At 37.1% G+C, this 27,500-nt stretch overlaps 2 long non-coding RNA genes across 3 annotated transcripts in view; both read right to left on the bottom strand.

Moving 5' to 3' along the window:
* LOC135208976 (uncharacterized) overlaps window positions 1-27,500 on the bottom strand; it is a 510,553-nt gene that overhangs the window by 357,182 nt on the left and 125,871 nt on the right. The window lies entirely within an intron of this gene.
* LOC135208975 (uncharacterized) lies at window positions 12,200-13,044 on the bottom strand. The gene is made up of 2 exons (XR_010313261.1): window positions 12,872-13,044; window positions 12,200-12,753 (listed from the first exon to the last, which is right to left on the bottom strand). It is a non-coding gene; the product is annotated as an uncharacterized LOC135208975 (long non-coding RNA).

Raw genomic sequence — 27,500 nt, 5'->3', positions numbered from 1 at the left:
GGGAAGATGGGAAGGGGAAAGAGAGGAGGAGCAGATGGGAAGGGGAAATGAGGGGAAGGGAAAGAGGGGACGGGGAATAATGGGAAGGGGAAAGAATGAGGGGAATGTGAAGAGAAGAGGAAAGAGGGGAAGGGGGGGGAAGTGGGGGAAGGGGAAGGAGGGAAAGGGGGAAGAGAGAGGGGAGGGGAAGGGGAAGGAGGGGAGAGGGGAAGGGGGAAGGAGGGAAAGGGAGAATAGGGGAAGGGGAAGAAAGAGGGGAGGGGGAGGAGGGAAGGGGAGAAGATGGGAGGGGAGTGATAAGAATATATATCAAAGCTATATATATATATATATATATATAATATATTATATATATATATATATATAATAAAAACCAACACATGCAAAGTATAACTGAGTTAATAATTAAAAAAAGGATAGCCCCTGAATCGATCCCAGCAGGGGGCAGCGAACGAAGCCCGTCTCATGTACACAATACACTGTGTTTCTGTCGACCAACCCATGGATGTAAAAAAAAAAAATAATAATAAAAAAAAAAAACTTAAAACTACGCTTATAGGAAATCCATAGACGTGGTAAAGTACTAAGAAAAACTACCCTTAAATAGTGAAAAAAAAACAAGCATTATCTATAGATGTAGCAAGCAAATGGTAGCAAAAATTGTTATAAAATTATTCTCAAGATGAAAAAAAAAGCAACAACCTATAGATGAAGTAGATGGAAAAACAAGCTGAAAAAAACAATTGCCTATAACTGCAAAAGAAACTGCTAAAAATCCACGGGTTCTGGGGAGGGTGAAGGGGGGCTTTGAACCCCATCCTGAGATGGAGTACATTGTCAGGAGAGGAGTGCAGTAGTCTATCTTAAAAAAAAAAAAAAATTAAAAAAAATAAATAAATAAATAAAAAAATAAAAAAAATAAAAAAACTCGAGGGGGAAAAATTCACAATGAACGCCATTGCATCATATCCCCAGCACGTTAGAGGTTTGAAAAAGCCTAAAGGGAATTTTTTGGAATTTTTTATGAAAACGAAACTGAAAAAAAACACACGAAAAAAAAAACCCAACCGGGATCCTTGGCATTTAAGAAAATTGAGAATAAAAGAGCGGGCCGGGGGGTGTGTTTGGCGCGGGTGGGGGTGGGGGGTGGGGGTGGGGGAGTTGGAGGCACTAGCTCATAAAAACTCCGAAATGAACATTTCCATATTAAAAAAATGGAGAAAAACATACATAAAAGAAGACGCATATTTTTCCATACGGGAAAAAGCCACCAGTATATCACTATCTTGGCTCTACCTCCTCCTCCTCCTCCTCCCCAATCACGTCTTCATCTATATGAGTGTCGACATTCCCCCCTTCCCCTTCCTTCTCCCTCACCCTTCCCTTTTCCCCCAGGGGGAGGGATGTTATCAACCTCAGGGGTCAACCTTTTCTCTCCTTATGTCCCCCACTAATCACTTAAAAAGGGGGTCGTAGGCCCCTTCCCCCTCCCTCCCTTTCCAGTCAGATACCATCTGTGATAAAACGATGACTCTTAAGGGAATTGGGTCTGCCTGTCTGTCTGTCTGTCTGTTTAACAGACGGAGTCTGTCTCAGATCAGTGTCTTGAGGTTTTTATGTCTGTTCAAAGAAACTCTGCTGAAGTTGCAGTGGTTTGTGATATCTGCTTTATTTGTGTTGGTCTGTTAAACAAGACAGATGTGTGTCTGTAAACCACGACAGATGTGTCTGCTAAATTGGACAGATGTGAGTTTTGCTAAATAGGACAGATGTCTGTCTGTTAAACAAGACAGATGTGTGTCTGTAAACCAGGACAGATGTTGTCTGCTAAATTGGACAGATGTCTGTCTGTTAACCAGGACAGATGTGTGTTCTGTTAAACAGGAGAGATGTCTGTCTCTTAAACTGGACAGTTGTGTCTGTTAACCAAGACAGATGTCTGTCTGTTAAACAGAGGACTGAATCACGCAATGCAAACAGTAAACAGTCACATATCACTTGCGTTCTGTTTGACGTGTTTTCCATCCTTCCACATTTATCAGCATTCGCTTTATACCCTCTCCTTCGTTTCCCTCGGCTCATTATCTCCTTCCAACTGGTCCACCTCCCTCCCGTCTCATTATTATCCTTATCTCATTTCAGTTCTCCCTTCTTCTTCTTCTTCTTCTTCTTCTACTTCTTTTTCTTCTGCTTCTTCTGTTTGTGTTCCCCTATTCGACTTTCTGCACTAATCTGTTCGTATATGTCTCTCTCTCTCTCTCTCTCTCTCTCTCTCTCTCTGCACTAATCTGTGTGTATAGATGACTCTCTCTCTCTCTCTCTCTCTCTCTCTCTCTCTCTATCATGTTGTCTGTCTGTCTGACTCCTTTCCATCGAGGTAACTCATCACTTACGAAGCCATATTTGCGCTTCTTCACCCCAGCTGACATCGGAAACAATTTGTCGCGGGAAAAAGTCAGTGCTGAAACATTTAGAAGGATTGAGAGAGAGAGAGAGAGAGAGAGAGAGAGAGAGAGAGAGAGAGAGAGAGAGGTAAGGTTGCTCTAGTCAGTGGATGGAAGAATTTAATCCTAAGAAAGGTAATGAGTACTCACTCTCTCTCTCTCTCTCTCTCTCTCTCTCTCTCTCTCTCTCTCTCTCTCTCTCGAGTTTAAAAGAAAGCTAGACAAAATCATTGGGATGGCACTGTGAATGAACAGTAAAACCTGCTCCTACAGATAAGTGAGCACGCGATGTCTCCTCGGATGGACTAACAAGTTTGAGACATCCTAATCCTTGTAACTCCTTGTAACTCTCTCTCTCTCTCTCTCTCTCTCTCTCTCTCTCTCTTTCTCTCTCACACACACACACATCAAGACACTGTCTTAATATCTCATGTGGGTGTCAAACATAAAACATGTTGCACTATCCTGCATTCAGTTGTCTGCAAGCTCTCTCTCTCTCTCTCTCTCTCTCTCTCTCTCTCTCTCTCTCAACGAATTAGGCAGTGGAAGGGCAGGCAGGGGGAAGGGGGATGGGGGTGGGTGGGTTGGGGGAAAAGTATTTTAGAATCCATTCAATCATATTAATGGGGCAGGCGAACATTTGTAGGTGCTTGTTCGCCCGTGCCATTTGGAGGTATCTAATGGACTCCCTCAAACATTCCCTGTGATTTAACGATGCTGAGCTCTCGGCCATCACCTCTGACACCAGTGAGAGAGAGAGAGAGAGAGAGAGATTCGAGAGAGAGAGAGAGAGAGAGTTATTTGCTGCGTGGAACAGTGAGAGATTATTCGAACCTTTTACCTCTTCTCGTGTGATTATATGTGGCTGTGTTTGGCAGAGAGAGAGAGAGAGAGAGAGAGAGAGACCGAGATCGAGCGTGAGAGACGAGAGAGAGAGAGAGAGAGAGAGAATTATTGGACCTCTTAACGTTTTCTCGTGTTGTGATTATATGTGTTTGGCAGAGAAAGAGAGAGAGAGAGAGGAGAGAAAGACATCCCTAGTAACCGGACGAAACGTCACTCTCGCCCCCTACCCCCCTCCCCCCCATCCCCCCAAATCCTCCAAGGGGTCCTTCCCTTTGATCCGGGCAAGAAAAATTCCTCCTTTCCTTCTTGCTTGCTCTCACGGGCTGCTCGCCCCCTCGCGAATTTTTGGCTGCTCACCTCAAACTTTGCAAAGATTTTTTTTCTGTATTTTATTTTCTCGCGAGGGAGTAAGTTGTTGATTTTGCCTGCCTTCTCTCTCTCTCTCTCTCTCTCTACTCTATTACCAACAACTGGATTATATTATTATTATTATTATTATTATTATATTATTATTATTATTATTATTATCATGGAAAAGAAAGCTTTTATCTTTTATATTTCAATGTCCCTAAAATTTCTGTTCACGAGTGTTTATAAACATGTCTTTTGACCTGTATATATACATACACATATATACATACAACACACACATGATAATCCATCAACTAATTTATCATTAATTATTATTATTGTTATTCTTATTTAACTTATTGATTCCATCCATGAAAAGGTATGGAAGTTAATAATCTTTTATTTCATTTCAAAACTTGTCCCTAAAATCTGCTGTTCACTAAGCCTGGGTTATAACATGTCTTTTGACCCTACTAATTATAATCCTATTACTATTATATATTATATATACTACTATTTATACTATATTATATCATATTATATAACCATTAACACCAACCATACACGTATAACATAAAATGTCTACCTACTATACTAAATCAATATCTACCGACAGATAGATTTGATACCCGATAGACAAACACAGACAGACAGACCAGCAGTAACCAAAGAATTCCGTCCGAAATTCCCATCAATCATCCCCGTGCTACTACAGCTTCTATCAATAATCATGTCGGGGCCTGAATTCGTGTTCTCCTCTCAAGTATGCAAAATAAATTCATAGAAAAACGCTTCAAGCTGCGTAGAATTTGCCTCACAAATGTGTGTGTGAGAGAGAGAGAGAGAGAGAGAGAGAGAGAGAGAGAGAGAGAGAGAGAGAGAGAATGTAACACTGGAGCGTCAGAAACAGGAGTCTTCGGTCTTCAAAGGAGGGAAATAAAAAAAGAGGCCCTCATTCTTCATATGAAGGAAGATTTGAACTACAAAGGCATTCTTAATAGGAAGTTTTTTTTTTTTTTTAACTCCTAGAGAGTACTTTTAATGGGAAGAGTTTTTTTTTAACTCCAACGGTGCTTTTAACAGTTAAAAAGAGAGGGTTTTAACTCCAAAGGTGCCTTAACAGTTAAAAAGAGAGGGTTTTAACTCTAAATGTGCTTTTAACAATTGAAAGAGAGGGTTTTAGCTCCAAAGGTGCTTTTAATGAAAAGGAAAGATTCCTAACTCTCACGGCCTTTTTCATAGAAAGAATGATTTTGACTTCAAAAGTAACTTTGATAGAGAGATCTTAACTCCCAAGTTACTCGTAATAGAGAGATTTGAATCCAAAAATACTTTTGATATAGAGATCTAACCTCCAAAAGTACTTTTATGAGATAGATCTTGACTCCAAAAGTACTTTTGATACAGAGATTTTAACTCAGAAATTACTTCTGATAGAGATCTTAACTCCAAAAGTTCTTTTGACAGAGATCTTAACTCCAAAGGTACATTATTACATACAGAGATTTGAACTCCAAAAGTCCTTTTCATAGAGAGATCTTAACTCCAAAAGTACTTTCAATAAAGAGATCTTAACTCCAAAAGTACTTTTAATAAAGAGATCTTAACGCCAAAAGTACTTTTAATAAAGAGATCTTAACGCCAAGATACTTTTAATACAGAGATCTTAACTCCAAGGAACTTTTAATAAAGAGATCTTAACTCCAAAGTACTTTCAATAAAGAGATCTTAACGCCAAAAGTACTTTTAATAAAGAGATCTTAACTCTAGAAGTACTTATGACAGAGACCTTAACTTCAAAAGTACATTTGATAAAAAAAATTATCTCCTTAGGTGCTTTTAACAGAAAGAATTCAACTCTCTCTCTCTCTCTAAATATTGTATTTCCTCTCTCATTCCTTTCCCTTTGTTTGTAAACAAGAGGGAATGAATCTCCCGTCTTGGTTTTCACAGCTTCGTCTTCCATTTGATTCTTGGCTTCCATTAGTAGCATTGGGAAGAGGTTCAGGGAACATAACCCCCTACCTCCAACCCCCCCACAAAAAACCCTATCAGGCGTCAAGGATAACCCTCCAACCCCTTTAAAGCTTCCAGGATAACCTCAGGAGTCTCAGCAACTATCATCTCCCGTACTTCCAGGTTCCAGGAAAGAAGGTGTTTTCTGCAGTAGTCTTTCTTGTGCATGTTTAGGGAATCTCTCTCTCTCTCTCTCTCTCTCTCTCTCTCTCTCTCTCTCTCTCTCTCTCTCTCTCTCATCTAATCATTCCTTCATCTTCCCTACGTCCTGCATTCCAGCCAGAATCGAGATCTCCATTAACGTCTCTCCTCAGATGTTGACCTGAACTCGGCTAAAGGAAAAAAAAAATAAAGAGGTCCTTCTCTACAGATGACTGAAATTCCTAATTAAAATCTCTCTATGGGGGCCGAGAGAGAATTGCCAGTTTAAACATAAGAGCGCATTAACGCAAGCGAAGATTGCTTTCTGGTCGCTCTTCCCGGAGAGAGATAACGACGGCTGTAAATAGTCTCATAATTGCAAATAATACTTATCGCGAGACGCGCTTTCTGCAATCTCGAAGAGCAAGAGCAGAAGAATCTCTTTTCCAAAAGGGGGGGCCTTGGGGTGGGTCTTGAGGGGCTGGGGTTTGGGGGGAGGGAAGAAGGTGGGGGAGTGAGTGGAGGGATTGGGATCGTGTGAGGGTAGGAGGAGGGGGAAGAAGAAGAGGAAGGAAGTAAGAGATAATAAGTGAATGGATTTCATTTCCCTGACGACAATCTGCTAAGAAGGTGAATTTCTACTGTCAAAAGATATTTTGGTCAGTCCAGATGGACGTAGAAAGACAGACGGGGATTAAGTAAACTGGATCAAAATTACAACTGTAAGAATAGACATGCCCTCACGCGCCGCCCCCTCCCCCCCCCCCCCGAAAAAAAATAAAATAAAAACAACGTACAACCAATTCTCTAACTGTCCCAGAGAGCGCGAATGACGTTGGAAAAAAAAAAAACACAAATAAAACACAAACAAACTTCTAACCCTCCCCCTCCCCCCAATCTCAACGGCCTTTCCCAGGTCCAAAACCTTGACAAGAAAAGATTCATTTGAGAGGGGGAGGGGGGTGGGTGGGTAGGGGGGAAGGAATGGCTATATTCGACTTCCCCTTGGACTGACACGCGCATTTCATAGTTGGCTTAGCTGTCAGCCCCCAGTGACGGCAGATTTTTGGTCTGCAGTCAACCCTAGTCGCCCCCTACACCCCTCCCCCCTCCAACCTCCCTCCCCCTACCCGATACATACGTCAGTTAACTGTGATCGCACGTATCAGCTTCTGTCGCAAATCCTGATGGCTCCTCGATCGTCTCCTGGGCCAAGGGAGTTGAATTTGGGGTGTCAATCGTGATAAAAAAAAAGGGGGGGGGGCGCGGTCAGGAAATAGGGAGAAACGTCCTTTAAATATGGAAGAAAAGGTGTCAATAGGGCAGAAAAGTGAGGATACAGAGCATAAAAATGGTTCGTAGATACGTATTGACAAAATCCGCAAAAATGACCCTAAATTAGGGAGAAAAGACCTTAATATAACAGGAAAATAGGGAAAAAAAGACGAATATGGGTCAAAAATATGGAGAAAACGTCTTATATAGGGCAGTAAAATGAGGACAGAGGATACAAAATATGTAGATACACGTTGACAACCTATGATAAAATGGCCCAAAAGTAAGGAGAAAAGGCATCAATATGGCAGAAAAATAGGGACAATGACCGAATCAGGGTCGAAAATAGGGAATAAAGGCGTCAATAAGGCAGATATATGAGGGCAGGTGTCACAAACATCTCCAGAAAATAGGGAAACAGCGCCTCCATACTACAAGAAAAGATTGGGCACAATTATGAATGGAAAGGATAAACAACGAGGTACCACTAGGGGTGGGAAATAGGGAGGAAGGGGGGGGGGGAGGAGTGGTGGTAAAAGACGCAACTATGGCTGAGAAAATAGGGAATCCATCAAGGCCAAAGACCAATAGTACTCTAGAATAAGAAAAAGCCTTCGAATGGAGAATGAAATTACCATTTTAAATTCTTCACTTTTTTTTTTTTTTTACGCGGTCGAGTTTTTTTCTAAGATAATTGGAAGCCTTTTCACCGGAGAGAGAGAGAGAGAGAGAGAGAGAGAGAGAGAGAGAGAGAGAGAGTTACTCCTTTCTACTGGATGGCAATTTGAGGATGAAATGAAGAAGAGGTTCTCTCTCTCTCTCTCTCTCTCTCTCTCTCTCTCTCTCTCTCTCTTTCAAGGGAAAAATTAAGATGTGAATTCATTTCTCTATCTCTCTCTTCTTTTTTATCTTCCATCTGAAGCCTAAAAGGAATTCTTAAACTTAGTGGTTTTTTGAAAGGAAATATGGGCCCCACTCTCTCTCTCTCTCTCTCTCTCTCTCTCTCTCTCTCTCTCTCTCTCTCAAACACAGCCACAAATAATCACACGAGAAAAGGGTAAAAGGTCCAAATAATCTTTCTCTCTCTCCCTCTCTCTCTTCTGTTTTAATACTATCTAGAAAGATGTTTATATGTATATATACATACATATATATATATATATATATATATATATATATATATAAATTCTCTGTTAAAACAGGATACGTCTCAAGTTTAAAAGGCCCATTTAAACACACTGGTTTAAACCTTTAAACCACTGTATTTTAATGGGCCTTATATATAACGTATATAATATATATATATATATATATATATCTATAATATATATTATAATATATATATATACATATCTATCTATATATATATATATAATATATAATGTATATATATATATTATATATATATATATATAAATTAAGGGTGGTCTTCGAGCAGTCCATAACAAAGCTCAACAAAGGTCCTGCACCAGATGGCTGAGAAGGCAAGTGCTGACCCAAGGACGTCACGTACCGTCCCAAAAACCTCAAAAGGGACTTTCGCATACTGCCCTGGTCAAATAGGGGTCAGCGGTGAGCGCGTCTGAACGCCATGTTCGTCGTCACACAGCAAAATATAACCGTGCGAGTAAACTTTGCCAAATAACAACAGATCTTAAACGCAAACAGTTGTCGATATTGTCTCTCTCTCCCCCTCTCTTTTCTGTGTCTGGTAAGGAGGAGAGAGAGAGAGAGAGAGAGAGAGAGAGAGAGAGAGAGAGAGAGAGAGAGCAAAATATGGCAAACGTCTTAGCAAATGTAGTGTGGGATTGGATGAAATAGAACAGAATTCCGCGGTATGAATAATTCAGCGTGGCTCCCTCTCTCTCTTTCTCTCTCTCCCTCATTTCTCTTCTCTCTCTCTCTCTCTTTCTCTCTATCTCTCTCTCTTCTCTCTCTCTCGCTCTCTCCTCCTCTCTCTCCCTCTCCTCCTCCTCCTCCTCCACCAGACACAGAAAAGAGAGAGAGAGAGATGTCGACAACAAATACTTGCGTACATTCTGCAACCGCGAGAGAGAGAGAGAGAGAGAGAGAGAGAGAGAGAGAGAGAGAGAGAGAGAGATCCCAAAAGTGGATTAGGGGGGGGGGCGACCACCAATGCATTATGGAGCAACTTCCGGCGCTATATTGGGTTCAGGGGGCCGCCTGAATTATAATATATTATTCATGAGGCAACCGGTTTAATACAAATTATTATCATTATTTCCACAATGCCGTAATGGATTATAAAATCATCCTTCGCCCGGCATTACTCTCTGTGGATGGCTAATAACGGCATTACGCAATCCGGCATAAATGGATTACGAGGCAGTTGAATGGACGGTAGTGCATTCTTCCGTACGTTTGGTCATGTTATATTGTGTTTACTCATATATATATATATATATATATATATATATATATATATATATATATATAGATATAAAGGAGATATAACCGACAATGATGTAGAATCCTTATGTAGTTATTTAATATATATATATATATATATATATATATATATATATAGGAAAAATATAACCGACAATGATGTAGAATCCTTATGTAGTTATTTAATATATTATATATATATATATTATATATATACATATATATATATATATACCATATATATATATATATATATTATAAGGAAATATAACCGACAAGATGTAGAATCCTATGTAGTTATTTAATATATATATATATATATATATATATATTATATATATATATATATATATACATACAGAGGTATACAGGAGCGCAGACATAAGAGGTTCAGGAGGTCCATTGATACTAAAGATGAAGGCCAAGATTTATTATAAAAACGTTTCGCACATTAACTTTGTGCATCTTCAGTCTGTAAAAAGAGAAATGCATATATTAAAAACTAAAAAACAGGATTCACAATAGTATTCATTAAAATGCAATAAAATATAAATAGTTAAAAAGAGAAGAAGAACCACTGAGGTACCAACCGACTAGAATGGAAGGAAAGCAAGGAATGATTTTTGAGAGAGCCAGGTCCAAGACGTTGACTATGCCAGATGTAGAGGTGAAGCCGAGGTGTTGTTATTCAATGGGGGAACCAGCCTTTTAATAATTAAAGATTCCAAGGTAGTTAGGTGGTCCGGGTCTTTAGTAATAACCTATTTTCGAAAAGTGCTGTTTTGATACATTTATTTTGCATTTGGTGGCATGATTCTTGATACTAGAAAATTCAGGATTACTAATTCTTTGACCTGTTCTATAGCTGAAACCCATATGGCTGCATATCTCATCTGCAGTAATCTTCGAGTCGATCCCACGTAAGTTGCAGGGCATCCTGCGCATTTGAATTTGTATACAACGTTGGATCTCATGAAGTCCTGCAGACGATCTTTGAAATTAAAAAGCGAGCCAATTTTGCAAGGATTGTTTGAGATGAGTTTAATTTTGAGATAAGGAATTTCTTGTTCTATTATTTGTGAGAGTCTAAGAGAAAACTTCGAGTCTGTTATATATGGAATCGATGCATACATCAGTTTTTTGGGACATCCATTAGCGGAGGAGGCGGTTGGATAGTTACCTACTAATTGTTAATTATGTTATATACAATGTCTTTGGGATAGGAGTTTTTTGAAAAAAGGTTATTAAAAATTCCATTTCGTTATGAAAAATTTGCCAGTTGGATGAATATTTCAAAGCTCTATAGACTAGTGTGTAAATGGTATTAGTTTTAAAGGTTTTTCTGACAAGAAACTATAGAAGTTATTGGCTAATCCCGTGAACGCCTTTTTTCGATATACTGCAGTCGTGAATTCTGAATTGACTCTAGTGACAAGAATGTCCAGAAATGGTAATTTGTTTTCATTTTCTATCTCCATTGTGAATTTAATGTTGGGATGTTGTACGTTAATGTGGTCCAAAAATTTTGCTATTTGCCACTGGTATCTGAAAAGTGCAAATGTGTCGTCAACATATCTTCTGTAATACATTGGTTTACAAGAAATAGGACAATTGTCTAAAAATTCTGTTTCCAAATATGACATAAAAAAGTTCGCAAATATTGGCCCAAGTGGCGACCCCCATAGCAACTCCATCGACCTGCGAATAGAGTCGTTGATTAAAAATAAACATGGAATCTTGCATAGCAAGTTCAAGAAATTGTTTAAAAAGGGGTTTGCTAAAACCATGAAATACAGTGTCATCGCTAATAAAAATCTTATTTAAAATAATATCTATGGTTTCGTTCAATGGTACATTCGTAAACAACGATTCCACGTCAAAACTGGCCATTTGGTAGTCTCCGTCCTGATGGATGATTTGTTCCTGAAATTGATATCCATTTTTCAAAGTGTTTTCATTAATGGAATATTCAGCTAATAGTGATACTAAAAATTTGTTGGAGATAGAAAAAGAAGGACTATTGTATGCAGCCATAATGGGTCTAACAGGTGTGCCTGGTTTATGAATTTTCGGTAGGCCATATAATATACTAAACGAAGAACCTGTGACATGTAATTGCTGGTATGTAGTTTCATTTATTACCCCTTCATTTTTCAGTTTCCTTAAGAATCTATTGACTTTATCTTCTCTTTTGTAAATATCGAGAAAGTTGGGGTCACCATGTAGTTGAAACTTAGTGGTATCAGATAGAATGGTTTCAATTTTTTCTATGTACTCATTTTTGTTAAGAATCACGACACCTTTGCCTTTATCAGGTTTGCAAATAATTATATCTTCCCGTTTTTTCAATTCAAGTAATAATTTAAGATCATCCTTTCTAAAAAATGGTGTCCAGGAGGTTTTAAGGTTAGCATATGTTTGATGAATAATAGAGGACATTTTTTGTTGCAAATTACTGATGTCTTTTATCATATCTAGTTTCAAAAGTCTCTGAAACAACACTTCAAATGGCAAATAGAATCTGGCATAGTCAGGTCTGTAAGACGGTAAGCAAAAATCCAAACCGAAAGATAGTAAAAATTCTTCTCTCTTTGAAAGTACATAATTGGACAGGTTAAAAATACAGGTCGTTTTTTCTCTGATTGGAAATCCAGGAATAAAAATAAAAACACCCTAGGTCTCTGAAGCTTCTTTTGGTGGCGACAAAATACAGAAGAAATAAATTCATTAATTACATTATAAAACAGTTTCTGATACAATAAACGGTCCAATAATGACAGATCAGAGAATAATTGGTTCTTGAGTTGTGTAACGGTTGAAGAGAGCTTCTGGACAATCGCAGTTTTCGTATCGATTTCTTTCTTCAGTAGTTTTGAGCGCATCCCTGTAAAATTCCGTAGAGTATAGCGATGATTTGTAGAGCTTGAATCTGACGAATTTCGGATATACATCGTTGAGTTCACAATACTGAAGAAAATCCAGGTCGCATCGCGCTTTTTCGAGTCTGAGTGTAGTCTTCTCTAATTGACGAGAGGTAGCCAGGGTAGTTGGTGGATAACGGTGCCTCAGCAGTTGAGCAAAATGGTGAATCCTTCGGAGTCGGAGGCGAAAGGCGAACAGGAGAGCGAAGAACAAGTGCTGTATCATCTTCGGACATAAGAGGTATACAGGAGCGCAGACATAAGAGGTTCAGGAGGTCCATTGATACTAAAGATGAAGGCCAAGATTTATTATAAAAACGTTTCGCACATTAACTTTGTGCATCTTCAGTCTGTAAAAAGAGAAATGCATATATTAAAAACTAAAAAACAGGATTCACAATAGTATTCATTAAAATGCAATAAAATATAAATAGTTAAAAAGAGAAGAAGAACCACTGAGGTACCAACCGACTAGAATGGAAGGAAAGCAAGGAATGATTTTTGAGAGAGCCAGGTCCAAGACGTTGACTATGCCAGATGTAGAGGTGAAGCCGAGGTGTTGTTATTCAATGGGGGAACCAGCCTTTTAATAATTAAAGATTCCAAGGTAGTTAGGTGGTCCGGGTCTTTAGTATAACCTATTATCGAAAAGTGCTAGTATCAAGAATCATGCCACCAAATGCAAAATAAATGTATCAAAACAGCACTTTTCGATAATAGGTTATACTAAAGACCCGGACCACCTAACTACCTTGGAATCTTTAATTATTAAAAGGCTGGTTCCCCCATTGAATAACAACACCTCGGCTTCACCTCTACATCTGGCATAGTCAACGTCTTGGACCTGGCTCTCTCAAAAATCATTCCTTGCTTTCCTTCCATTCTAGTCGGTTGGTACCTCAGTGGTTCTTCTTCTCTTTTTAACTATTTTATATTTTATTGCATTTTGAATGATACTATTGTGAATCCTGTTTTTTTGTTTTAGTTTTTATATATGCATTTCTCTTTTTACAGACTGAAGATGCACAAAATTAATGTGCGAAACGTTTTTATAATAAATCTTGGCCTTCATCTTTAGTATCAATGGACCTCCTGAACCTCTTATATACATATATATATATATATATATATATATATATATATATATATATATATATATATATATATATATATATATATATATAATATAATATACTATATATATATATATATATATATATATATATATATATATATATATGTATATATATATATGTATATATATATATGTAATATAGTATATATATATATATATATATATATATATATATTATATATATATGTATATATATATATATATATATATATATATATATATATATATATATATATATATATGTATGAATAACTTAATCACGAAGTATATAAAACGTGATGCTATGTATAAATAAAGGTTTTTGCCACGAAGGAAAAAATGAAAAGGCGAGATAACCTTAGTAAAGGGTCGGAATAAGACCGAAAGTACTCGGCTATCTCGTCTTTTTCATTTTTTCCTTCGTGGCAAAAAGCTTTATTTATATATATGTATGTATACACATATATGTGTACAATCAATCAATCAATCAATATATATATATATTATATATATATATATATATATATATGTATATATATATAAATACACACACACACACACACACACATATATATATATATATATATATATATATATATATATATATATATATATATAATATTATATATATATATATATATACATATTTCAATTATTATATTACAGTTTAGCAAATGAAAAATAATAACTCTTGTAAATCACTTAACGTTCAACTTTACAGTTATATATCTATAAACAACAAACCGTGAAAACCGAAAGAAACTACAACAAAGCGGAGATTTAATTACACAAATTGAGGAGACTACATGAAGAAGAAGAAGAAGAAGAGGAAGAAAAGAAAAAACTGGACAAAAGCCCCCAAAGAAGAGAATAACAGAATCCACCACGAGAAAGAAAAACATCACTCGTCTTTGCTAAGGAACTTGGACAAGAATAAGAAGAAGAAGACGCATCAAGTATTCATAGTCGGTCCAAAGCAAGCCTTGGCCCTCCCCCGTCCAGACTTCCAATGCATCCTGAGTAGCCCCCCCCCCCCCCCCCAACCCCCAAACCCGTCCGACCACCGTCTCCTTCTTGCCCCCTCCAAAACCGCCTTACAAGCTGTTCTTGTGCCCCCCCTTCCCCCCTAAAAAAAGGAAGGGACAGTGACATGCACCCCTTTTTGTCACGGTTCAGGGGGAGGAAGTGTATGAAGGAAATGACTGAGTAGGCCCCCTCCCCCCTCCCCCTCCCCCGACTCCTCGCACCCCAAAACCGCCTTACAAAACTGTCCTGGGCACCCCCCTCCCTCTAAAAAAGGGAAGGGACGGTGACATGCACCCCATTTTGCATGGTTCAGGGGGGGGGTGGGGAGGAAATGTACGAAGGAAATGACACTTCACGATCCTTTTGTAAGATCATGAGCACTGCTCAATTAGCGGCTTTGCAACAGGGAGGGGGGGGGGCGGCGGGCTAGTGTGTGTGTGTGTATGTGTGTGTATAACATAGACATTTTATATATGCGTATAGGAGGGTTGTAGTGTATGTGTGTTATTATATATATATATATATATATATATATATATATAGAGAGAGAGAGAGAGAGAGAGAGAGAGAGAGAGAGAGAGAGAGAGAGAGAATCATTTTGCAAAACATATACAGCATCTTTGAACCGCCAGACTGGAGTATCCCGACAAGGGCCAAAAACGTTCCAATTTAAAAGCCTAACAGAATTCGATGAAAGGACCAAAAACCACACTGGCTCGTATAATCTAACATCGATGTCTGAATTACTTTCACGGGAATGGTCCGAATAAATTACCAGGAATTGCTGGAATGACTGAATAGGAACGTGTGAAAAGAGCTATCAGAAATTCCTCGAATGTACGTAGGTGAATTCTTCGAAGAAGGAAACTAGAGTTTCATAAATGTATTTCTTGGGAGAATTTAAGATTATTCAGTGAATTTAAGGGACCTCAGGAACCACAATAAATATAGAAAAACAAAAGTTTTGTAATCCTTACTATAGAAAATACTAGGGTGGTAATTTTATGGTATGTCTCTTTTATCAATCTAAGCTAAGATGCAAGCCACGCCCCTATATGGCACAGTTGCCATTGGGTTCCAGAGAGAATAGAGAGAATATAAGTTTCAATGTATGTCTTCTCGAGTGAATTTCTTAAGAGTCCATAAGAAGCAAATTAAATACAGAAAAATAAATATCCTTTTTACTAATGGCGAGTTTTTGGCTTGTAATTTTATGGTATTTCAATCACATCTCTCATTTCAACAAAGCTAAAGTACAAGCCACGCCCCTGTAATTGACACAGTTCCCAACAGCTTCCAGAGAGAGTACACTATTTTACATTTACCTTTCTAAACGTAAATGGTATTATGCAATATATAAGTATGGTCAAAGTTTAATGTTGATAACATTGCAAAACATTATTAAACCTCATGATAAATTAGAGGATGTTTGACGAGTTATATGTTAGTCAGGAAAGGCCTAGAAGAGAGAGAGAGAGAGAGAGAGATGAGAGAGGAGAGAGCGAGGAGAGAGATGAAGAGAGAGAGAGAGAGTCCCCCGGACGAAAAAAAAAGGGGGGCGTTCAGTACGTCCCCGGAGTGAAAAATGAAAGTAATAATCGCATTGAACAACTACAACCTGTTATGCAAACACGTCCCGAACGTGAAATTGGATCAATGGGAAAAGCAAACCATCCGCTGTCAACGCCGAGGTCCATTTATTTATTTATTTATATCATTTATTTTTGCGCTAAAGAGTTGGATCAATACCTGTATCGGAAGAACTTGCCTTTGACAATCTGAGATTTAAACGTAAACATTAAAAGTCACGCTGGATGGATAGAGAGAGAGAGAGAGAGAGAGAGAGGAGAGAGACGAGGGAAGGAAGATTGATCACTGAGATCCGGAGAGAGATGAGAGGAAGAGAGAGAGATCCCAGATGAAGGAATGAATGAAGCTATCACAACCACATACGTAAGATAATTCTATTATTTATCAAAGAAATTATAAGCCAATAAGACTTCAATCATCAAAATATTACTAGTCACACATATACTAAACATATTATGTATATATATATACATATATATAAATATATTATATTTTATATATTATTGATATATATATATATATATATATATATATATATATATATATATATATATACAAGACAGAATAAAGATAATTAGAAACACAATTTTCAATTACGAAAGCAGATCAGACGTAGAGTAAGCTAAGTCTCTTTTTATAGAATGCTATCACAGCCGTAAGCTTTAATGAGAGGTATACTTCATTAAGGGTGGAAATACAACGCCGTGTCCACCGGATCTTCGACCTAAGGAGCTCGGCTCAAAGGATTAAAGGTTTTTTTTTCTTTGGATGTCAATGCTAGACTTGGCGATAAATAAAGAGTAAATAATTAATAATCTGATGGATTATCGTCACGGGATTCTTAAGTGTGATGGACAGTGGCACTTTTAAAGTGGATTGCTTTGTTTTGTGTGAAGTGTGACCACTAGGTAGACTACACAAACACACACACACACACACACAAACACACACACATCTCTATTAACACTCACCTATAAACAGCCGTTATACATTCTCCAAATACGGGACCATCAACGTACCTGAAAAATTAAATACAATACATATGAATAATTAAGCAATGAATACACTACCACATGAATAGAACATGCAGAATTATGTCTATATATATATATATATATATATATATATATATATATATATATATATATATATAGTGTCCAGAAGGAGATTTAAAAGGCCAAGTTTATTGCATATAATACGTTTTGCACATACATCTGTTTGCATCATCAGTATGTGAATAAAATAAAAAGACATATTATAAACAATCATATAAAATTAAAAGGAATTCACAATTTTAAAAAATAAAGTCTAAAAGAGATTAAAAAGAGCAGTACATAAAAAGAGAGACTACTAAAAACACCAACCGTCCATGATCAGAGGTGAAGATGGAATGAGTTACAGTTGGCAGAGAGAAGCGACGACAACTATGCCAGGTACAAAGGTGACGAGGACAAATTACCGTTTAATGAGGGCACCAGTCTTTTAATATATAACGACTCCAGCGTTGTTAGTTGGTCAGGATGTTTAACATAATCAATTATTGTAATATGTTCTTTTTGAATTTCAGTAGTAGTCTCTCTTTTTATTTACTGCTCTTTTTAATCTTTTTTAGACTTTATTTTTTAAAATTGTGAATTCCTTTTAATTCTATATGATTGTTCATATGTCTTTGTATTTTATTCACAGACTGATGATGCACACAGATGTATGTGCGAAACGTATCATATGCAATAAACTTGGCCTTTTAAATCTCGTATCATGGACTCCTTCTGGACATTTTATAATTGAATGCTGAAACACCCTATATATATATATATATATATATATATATATATATATATATATATATATATATATATACATTACATATAAGTATATATATATATATAACATATATATATATATATATATATGAACAGGCCGTGAGTTTAACATTCCTATTACCATCAGTCATCATCATCCTTAATTACTTTGAGAAATTCCATTGCACATTTTAAAATCCATCTATATTACTGCATCTATAAATTGACATTTTAATATCCACCTATATTACTGTATCTATAAAAGTCCCATTTTAATATCCATCTATATTACTGAATCTATAAAAGTCACATTTTAATATCCATTTATTTTAATGTATCTATAAATTGCCATTTAATATCCATCTATATTACTGCATCTATAAAAGTCACATTTTAAAAGCCATATAATTTATATTACTGCATCAAATTCACATTTTAATATCCATTTATTATAATTTATCTATAAATTGACATTTAATATCCATCTATAATACTGCATCTATAAAAGTCACATTTTAATAATCATCTATATTACTGTATCTATAAAAGTTACATTTCATAATCCATTTATATTACCGCATCTATAAAAGTCACATTTTAAAATCCATCAATATTACTGCATCTATAAAAGTCACATTTTAAAAATCCATCATATGCATCTATTTTAAAGTCCATAAAATTTTTCAATCAATTATTACTGCATCTATAAAAGTCACATTTTAAAATCCATCAATATTACTGCATCTATAAAAGTCACATTTTAAAATCCATCTATATAACTGCATCTATAAAAGTCACATTTTAAAAATTCCATTTTTATGTAACGGCATCTATAAAAGTCACATAAAAATCCAATCAAATATTCTGCAATCTATAAAAGTCACATTTTAAAAATCATTTGTTTTAAAACTGCATCTAGTCAACATTTTAAAAAATTCCATCAATATTAGCATATAAAAGTCACATAAAATCATCATAAATTGAACTGCACATTTTTTAATAAAAGTAACCATTTTCTCCATCTTATTAATGCATCTGTAAATTCACATTTTAATATCCATCCACAATATTATAATGTTACCATTGTCATTCCACTTGGCTTTAAAAAAAAAATTCTCCCTGATCTCTCACTAGCACCTGCAACCTCTCCCTAATATCACTGACGGGCTAAAACTTTGAAGCGAATTAAGCCCCGGCCCCCACCTCGCCCCCTCCCCGCACCTTCCCCATATGACTGACAACCTTTGGAGTTGTTCCACGAGACGCACCATTATAACTCTTGACAATCTCCTCAACTTTCACCCTCCTACCCATCAATCACAATTAGAAACAAAAGTGAGGCATAATTCACACCAAACTAGTCGCTCTCCCCTCCCTCTTTTATTTTACCTTCTCGAACACGAGTTTCAACTTTGGTGCGAATGCGATCTGGGATCGAGTTGGTTGTTGTAGTGTTGCTATCACTAGGTGTGTGTTTTCTATACAGTTATGTAGACACTTTTGAGTGTACTGTATGTGTAGTTACAAGAATGATCTATGCAGACACTTTCAAGTGTATTGTATGTGTAGTTACACACTTGAAGTGTATTACGTAAGCGTAGCTACATGAATAATTTTGTAGACACTACTGAGCGTATTGCATATGTATAGTTACACGAATTATTCATGTAGACACTTTTGAGCCTATTGTATATGTGTAGTTACACGAATTATTTATGTAGACACTGAGTGTATTAAGCTTGTAGTTTAATTAATTTTGGATGTGTAAATGTACACACAAAATTATATCATTCTTGACATCTTAATACAAATCAAATAATCTGTCAAAAAACAAAAGATCATATTCAAGTATATATAATATTTTTTAACTTTTAACCATTGTATTCACTTCAAGGCTTTTTAAATTGCATAATTAAATTCATTTTTCATAATTTAAGTATTAGTAATCGACGCCATTTACAAAAGATTTCCACAATACACAGAGAAGTTATTATTCCCCGAATACACAGAGGGATTCGATTTGCTGAATACACAGAGACATTCATTTCCAGGATACACAGAAGTATTCGCATTTCTAGAATATACACGGAAGGGTTTTTTTTTTTTTCTAAATTCACAGAGTGATTCTCATTTCAAAACTTCCCATGCAGAAGGAATCCTCATTTCCAGAATACAAAGATATCCCTATTTGCAGAATACATAGAAACCCTCATTTCCAGAATACAAAGATATCCCTATTTGCAGAATACATAGAAATCCTCATTTCCAGAATACAAAGATATCCTCATTTGCAGAATACACAGAAATTCTCATTTCCAGAATACATATAGAGAATCCTCATCTCCACGATACACAAAGGGAATCCTCATAACCATTGTACACAGAGGGAAACCCCATTTCCAGAATACACAGAGGAAACATCATTTCCGGAATACACGGAAGAAATCCTCATTTCCAGAATACACAGAAGGAACCCTCATTTCCAGAGTGCACAGAAGGAAGTTTCATTTCCAGAATACAGAGGAAATGCTCATTTCCAAAATACACAGAAGGAATCCTCATTTCCAGAACACATAAAAGGAAACCCCATTTCCAGAATACACAGAAGGAATTTGCATTTCCAGAATACACAAAAGGAAACTCCATTTCCAGAATACACAGAAGTAAGTCTCATTTCCAGAATACACAGAGGGAATCCTCATTCCCAGAATACAATGAAAGCCCTAATTCCAGAATACGTAGAAATCGTCCTTTCCAGAGTACACGGAAGGAATCCTCATTTCCAGAACACACCGATGGATGACTCCTCATTACGCGCGCAAACAAACAAACAAACGGAATCCCCTCTCCCCACCCCCCCCCCCCCCCCCCCTCATCAATATGCAAATACATCCCAAATACATCGACACGACGATGCCAAGCAGAGCGCCTCTTCCCTTCATTTAATTACTCGTAATAATCGGCTTTCTCCCCGCCCCTACCCCCCCTTCCTCCTTCCTCCCACTACACCCAACCCCTGGACATTCCCCTACCCTAGGGATCCTCCCTCCCTCACCCTTCCCACACACCCCTACACCCCCCCCCCCACCACCAAAGGAGTCCTAAATAAACTACTCTGATCAGCAGCAGACGAAGATTTAATTTTCGCCGCTCGTTACAGCTTCCCAATTCTGTGCGATTCCAACTGACTGGAATTCGGTCGAGAGAGAGAGAGAGAGAGAGAGAGAGAGTCTCTCTCTCTCTCTCTCTCTCTCTCTCTCGTCCGAGCCTGACCCTCGCAGAACGATGTTAATAACGATTATAAAAGCTTTGCACAACTGCATGAGGGTTTCTCGCCTGTCTGCAGTATTGGGCAAGTGAGTTATATATATATATGTATATACATATATAATATATATATAATATATATATATATTATATATATAGATATATATATAAAATTCATACATATTATATAATATATATATATATATATATAATATATATATATATATATATATATATATATAATCTATATAGCATAAGCTACGGAATGTCCTTTAATATCAATCGATTTACTTCGGAATTAATAGATTTTATTATATGTTAACCGAAGGGGAATTATTTAGTTGATAAGAAATTCGTCGGCTCGTGGGCGCGAACCACGGAACCAAGAATTGAGGACTTACAGCGACGGCGTTTTAACCACAAGGTTACCATGAGATATTAAGATATTAAAGGACATTTTATTTACATTATACAAACACGCACATACACACACACACACACAAACAAACAAACCCCCTGACGAAATGTAAACAAGAGGCAATAACGGCAGAACAACAGAAGAGGAGACGAAGTAATTAAAAGTCTTGACGCCGCTCCCGCCAAGTGGCTCTGCTCGCGTGCCATTGCCAAAAAAGGGAGAGAGAGAGAGAGAGAGAGAGAGAGAGAGAGAAACTGATGCTAAGTAGAGAGAAATGCTGCTAGTGAGAAAGAGAGAGAGAGAGAGAGAGAGAGAGAGACAAATGCTTCTAGAGAGAGAGAGTTGATGCCAGTTAGAGTGAGAAAGGCGAAAGAGAGGGAGAACAAGGGTGCTACAGACAGAGAGAGAGAGTGAGAGAGAGTGGAGAGGCAGAGACCGAGAGAGAGAGTCGAGAATTGAGAGAGAGAGAGAGAGAGAGAGAGAATAATTGGCATCAAGAAGGGAATTCCCTTTGGAGGGTCAGACAGGATCTCCTTACTCAAGAGCAATCCCCTTACCCCCACCCCTTCCTCCTCCTCCTCCTCCTCCTCCTCCTCCTCCACTTCGAATAACACGGCAAATCCTGCCCGTGTCCTTCGCTTGAACTTGGACCTTCGTATTATACGCCGTGTTGAATTCGCGTGCACGTATTCTATAACGCCTCGAGTGAAGTGAAGGGTATATATTGAAAGGCTTATGAACATTGGATATATATATATATATATATATAATATATATATATATATATATATATATATATATATATATATATATATATATATATATATATATATATATATATATATAAACTGAACCACATAATATATATATATATATATATAATATATATATATATATATAATATATATATATATATATATATATATATATAAACTGAACCACATAAACGTAACAATATACATGAAAAATGCAATGTGTGTAATAAGGATATAATAATAATAAAAAAAAACTAAAATACAGAGCAGCGACAAGTATGAAAAAGAAACACTTTCTAACCTGGACGAAATGCAATGTGAATTTAAAGTAGATAAATAAAACTCAAACAATACAAAAAAAAAAAAGACAATGCACTATAAGGAGCAAGAAAGAATTAAAAAAAACACTTTACGAAATGCTTTACAGGAGAGAGAGAGAGAGAGAGAGAGAGAGAGAGAGAGAGAGAGAAATCACTTTACAAAAAGTTAAAAAAACTAGGACCACATAACTGGCAATATCTACTGGAAAAATGATATGTGAATTTTAAGGAGAAAATTTAAAAAAAAAAGGAAAAAAATTCCCAAAACTACAGGACTAAAAATAAAATCAAAACATATTGACGATCGATTACAAACGTCTTAAAAAACCACACACAGGGAAAATGTAATATGAATATTAAGGAAAACATAAAAAAAGTAACCACAAAAAACTTTTTAAAAACATCAGCAACCGATCGCCCAAATCTCCATAAAGGAAAAGCATCGCTTTTTGGACACCGGAAAATAATGAACCAAAATAAACAGACCAAGAAACAAATACTAGATTTAAAAAAAGAAAAAGAAAAAAAAAGCCACGACCGATTCTGCCCCCAAAAATTTCCACTCGGCTGAACCACATGACTAAAAACGAGGTCCAACTTCAGACACAATCATCGTCAACGAGAGAGAGAGAGAGAGAGAGAGAGAGAGAGAGAGAGAGAGAGAGAGAGAGAGAGAGAGAGAGATACAAATTTATATAACATACACATGATCTCTGCATTTGGACAAAAGTCACAACTACGTATATATACGATTCCTGTCATATTTTTACCTCCCTTGAGAGAGAGAGAGAGAGAGAGAGAGAGAGAGAGAGAGAGAGAGGAGGAAAATAAAATGGGAAAATGTTTCATTGTTCGTCTTTTTTTTTTTTAGTGCGTCTCTTTTCTTATTTCGTTGCGACAAAGACCTGACCTGCTGGGTCGGGTACAATGTATACCACCGCCCCCCACCCCCCACTCTCTCTCTCTCTCTCTCTCTCTCTCTCTCTCTCTCTCTCTCTCTCTCTCTCTCTGTATAAATGGTAAAAATATGGCATGATATATATACTTAGTTGTGACATTTGTCCAAATGTAGATTTCATATACGTGATAAAAATTTCTCTCTCTCTCTCTCTCTCTCTCTCTCTCTCTCTCTCTCTCTCTCTCTCCTCTCTCACTAAAAAAAGGCAAAAACAGTGCACAGAATCAGTCTCGTTTTCATAAACGTCAAGACCAAATTTCCATATATTCTGGTTCTCGTCAAAACAGAGAATATAAAATTCCTCTATTTTTTTTTATCAGGGGAAATGTTGTACAAATCCTAATATTTATTTTAGATGTGCTTTTAGTACATAAAACTCAGGATTTACAGCCGTGCTTTTAGTATATAAAAAAACTCAGACGTTTCAACCGTGCTTTTCGTTAATAAAACTCAGAAATAAATACGGATAAACCTCACTTTTAGCAAATAAACTTCTGGGATTAAGCTACGTTAAATTGTGGAAATAAAAATATTCAGGATTTAAGTTAGATAAATCATAATCATTGATATATTGATATTTTACTCATCTTTATAGACAAATCTTTACTCGCCTGTGACACTACTGCAACCATTCTAAACCATTTTTCATTATAGTTAGTCTTGCACTATACATCAATAATTTTATCATCGGTTTCAATTATATGTATATATATATATATATATACATATATATATATATATATGTATATATGTATATATATATATATATATATATATATATATATATATATATATATATATATATAAAATATACAGTGCTGATAATTTTTCATTTTTACATGCATATTATATATACATAGTTAATATACAATGTTGATAATTTTTTATTATTAATTACATATTATATAACGAGTTAGCATATTTTGTTAATTCATTTTTGCACACAGACACAAATAAAACAATTATATATATATATATATATATATATATATATATATATATAATGTTTATTATTTGTTTACATATAGATACCTACTCAATATACACTGTTAATCACTCCACTATTTATTTACATAACATACGTCTTTTTACAAGAGAGATAAGTTACTGAACATCGATACTCCGGCCAGATCCAGGCAACGAGAAAAGACATTTCCAAACCTTCACACATTTCCAGTCTCCCCTCGAGCAGTCTTCGGAAAGGGGGCCAACCAACCAATGGCTCCCGAAGCTTTCAGAAATAGAGAGCAAATCGCTTCTTTATGGCCTTTCAGAAAGAGAAAGCACTTTAGAGGAAAGCACAGCCGCCGACGCCTTTGGACTTGCTGATCGAAAGTCTCGCGTGAGGCTTGGGACAAGACCAGCATCTTTCCCAGGTGTCGGGGGGAGCGTCTCCGCTTAAGGCACATCAGTCTTTCCATTCTTCCACGATGACTGGAAAGGAGAGCCAGCCTCTGGAAAGGAAATGTAGCTTTGGAAAGGAGAAGCAGCTTTGGAAATATCCATCATGTGGAATGGAGATCCAACCTCTGGAATGGAGAACCAGCCTCTGGAAAGGAGATCCAGCCTTTGAAACCTTTGGAAATGGGATCCACCCCATGATAAAGAGAACCGGCCTCTGGAAAGGAGATCCAGCCGCCTTTGGAAATGGGATCCAACACATGGAAAAAAGATCCAGCCTCTGGAAAAGAGATCTAGTTTCTGGAAATGGGATCCAGGCCAATTTAAATGAGATCCGGCCACTCCAAAGCAGATCCAGCTTCTGGAAATGGGATCCAGGCCATGGAAAAGAGATCCAGCATATGGAAAAGAGATCCAGCCTCTGGAAAGGAGATCCAGCCCATGGAAAAAAGAGATCTGGCTTCTGGAAAGGGGATCCAGGCCATGGAAATGAGCTCCAGCATCTGGAAAGGAGATCCAGTCTCTGGAAGGGAGATTTAGCCTCTGGAAGATGCCCTCCAAGTCTTTGTAAGACTTTTCCAGCCGCTTGGAAGGCTAAGAATAAATAAGAACGTATTGACAGGCCTTCCAGGATAAAAGAAGTACAAGTTGCTGGAAGCTGAAGAAAAGTTCTCTGGAGAGAGAGAGAGAGAGAGAGAGAGAGAGAGAGAGAGAGAGAGAGAGAGAGAGAGAGAGATTATTCTACAATACCTACTCATAAAAATCTGACAGGACTTGAGCTCCGTCATTTCGTAAGAAGAAGAAGAAGAAGAAGAAGCAGAAGAAGAAGAAGGAAAAGAAGAAGAAGAATGGAGAGCGATTTGGAGAGAGCCGATATATAGGATTCCTCAATTATGAAGGGAAGTTTGGGACCTCGATATCTGTGAGAAAAGTTTAGCAACTTTTCCCCTCTTACCTCTTTCCCTCCCCTCTTTGAAAAATTACCTTTTGAGAGAGAGAGAGAGAGAGAGAGAGAGAGAGAGAGAGAGAGAGAGAGAGAGAGAGAGATTTTGCTCAGAACTATTGTCATATTATAGCCTGCAGTTCAACCAAGCAATCACCCTTTTCTCACTCAGATTTTTTGGAGAGAGAGAGAGAGAGAGAGAGAGAGAGAGAGAGAGAGAGAGAGAGAGAGAGAGAGAGAATTTCTTTCCAACGTCAGAGGCGCATATGTGAATAATATTAACTATAACGAGCGCTGGGATACAGAGTTTTGTAAAAGAATATTTTAATATTTAATAAGTGATTCAGTTTTTTTTATCTTTAAAAGCACATCTTACCCGACTGTTGGAATCTGTTTAATGATTGTTTTAAAAAATATAATTCTGGATTTAATTTAATTTAGAAGTGAAACATGTACCTGGTGGTAGGTCGAGTATGGACACTTAACACTTTTCAGGTGCTAACACTTTCAAAGTATTCAATGTTAATGTGGTTATATATACATACATACATACATACACACACACACACACACACACACACACACACACACACACACATATATATATATATATATATATATATATATTATATATATATATATATAATTACTTGGTAGGGTAGGAGAGAGAGAGAGAGAGAGAGAGAGAGAGAGAGAGAGAGAGAGAGAGAGAGAGAGAGAGAGAAAATCTCCTAGCCTGGTTAAGTTTTGGCTGTACTGCGGTGGCCAAGAAATGATGGTACCAACTGAACGTCGCCGGTGTGGTGATACCAACTGAACGTTGCCGGTGTGGTGATACCAACTGAACGTCGCCGTGTGGTGATACCAACTGAATGTTGCCGGTGTGGTGATACCAACTGAATGTGACCTGTGACACGATACCAACTGAACGTTGCCTGAACGTCCCCGGTGTGGTGATAACAACTGAACGTCGCCGGTGTAGTGATACCAACTGAACGTCGCCGGTGTGGTGATACCAACTGAACGTTGCCGGTGTGGTGATACCAACTGAACGTGACCTGTGACACGATACCAACTGAACGTTGTCGGTGTGGTGATACCAACTGAACGTCGCCGGTGTGGTGATACCAACTGAACGTGACCTGTGACACGATACCAATTGAACGTGGCCAGTGACGTGACACCAAATGAAAGTGACCTGTGACACGATGCCAACTGAACGTGGCCAGTGTCCTGATACCAACTGAACGTAACCTGTAACACGATACCAACTGAACGTGACCTGTGATACGATACCAACTGAACGTGACTTGTGATACGATAACAACTGAACGTGGCCAGTGTCCTGATACCAACTGAACGTAACCTGTAACACGATACCAACTGAACGTGACTTGTGATACGATACCAACTGAACGTGGCCGGTATCCTGATACCAACTGAACGTGACCTGTGACATGATACCAACTGAACGTGACTTGTGATACGATACCAACTGAACCA

The sequence above is a fragment of the Macrobrachium nipponense genome, chromosome 37 (genome assembly GCF_015104395.2).
Source record: "Macrobrachium nipponense isolate FS-2020 chromosome 37, ASM1510439v2, whole genome shotgun sequence".
Classification (NCBI taxonomy): Eukaryota; Metazoa; Arthropoda; class Malacostraca; order Decapoda; family Palaemonidae; genus Macrobrachium; species Macrobrachium nipponense.
This window is presented reverse-complemented; position numbering and strand designations above follow the sequence as displayed.